The 929-nt window shown below is 44.9% G+C and overlaps 1 non-coding gene across 1 annotated transcript; it reads left to right on the plus strand.

Moving 5' to 3' along the window:
- Window positions 1-207: 207 nt before the first annotated feature.
- TRNAE-UUC (transfer RNA glutamic acid (anticodon UUC)) lies at window positions 208-280 on the plus strand. Its single transcript has one exon. It is a non-coding gene; the product is annotated as a tRNA-Glu (tRNA).
- Window positions 281-929: the final 649 nt, after the last annotated feature.

The following is a 929-nucleotide window of genomic DNA, read 5'->3' on the forward strand; positions in this document are numbered from 1 at the left end:
GAATGTATGTATATGGCTGTATACATACATATATGTATGTATGTATATGTATGGATGGATGGATGGATATGTATATGGCAAATCAGCAAATTATGGCTGATTTGCATTGTTGAATGGCCACAACCAACACAACATTTAATTTTTTTTAATTTTTAAATTAAAAAAAAACAAACAAACAAACAAGAAAAACCAGGAAGGACTGGGACTTCCCTGGTGGTCCAGTGGTTAGGATTCTGCACTTTCAATGCTGAGGGCCCAGGTTCAATCCCTGGTCAGAGAACTAAGATTTCCACAAGCTGCCTGGAAAAAAAAAAAAAATGAGTTCCTGCTGACTGTTAAAAAAAAAAGACAGGGAAGAGGGGGAGGAGTGTGGCCAAGCAAGGGGGCTGTGTTTCTGGGAGCCAGGAATGGTCTACTTCTTGATCCCTACAATGGTTTTCCTGGGTATTCCCTTCTTTATGTTCTATTTTTTTTTTTTCCTTCTGATCTTTTCAGTGACTGTATCACACAGTTTTAATAAAAGGGCTTCACAAAAGCAAAGCCTGAGAAATTCAAGACTAGCTCGGAGAACTGGGGTTAAAAAAAAAAAGCAGTCTGCTCAGCTGCTGTGATGCCTAATAAAGCTGCAAAGGCAGCCCAAACCCGCAGGCTGTCAGAGGCACCAAGTGCAAGCATGATGCACGCTGTGGAGATGAATCCTTGCATGAAGGTTTCACTGAAAAGAATTCTGTCCTTGGCCGCCCACCCTTCAGCAGCACCAGCCTGGGTGCTCGGTGGCTCAGAGAGGCTGGGGGAGGCCCACCTTTCACCGGGAAGCTCCCTGGCTCAGCTCCCCTTCACTTCTGATGCCAGAAATCCTGACAGAAGAACAGTCTCCACGGTGCCAGAAGAGGAGGCTATAGTGCCGCCTGGAGACAAATCCTTGCTGA

The sequence above is a fragment of the Bos mutus genome, chromosome 9 (assembly GCF_027580195.1).
Source record: "Bos mutus isolate GX-2022 chromosome 9, NWIPB_WYAK_1.1, whole genome shotgun sequence".
Lineage (NCBI taxonomy): Eukaryota > Metazoa > Chordata > Mammalia > Artiodactyla > Bovidae > Bos > Bos mutus.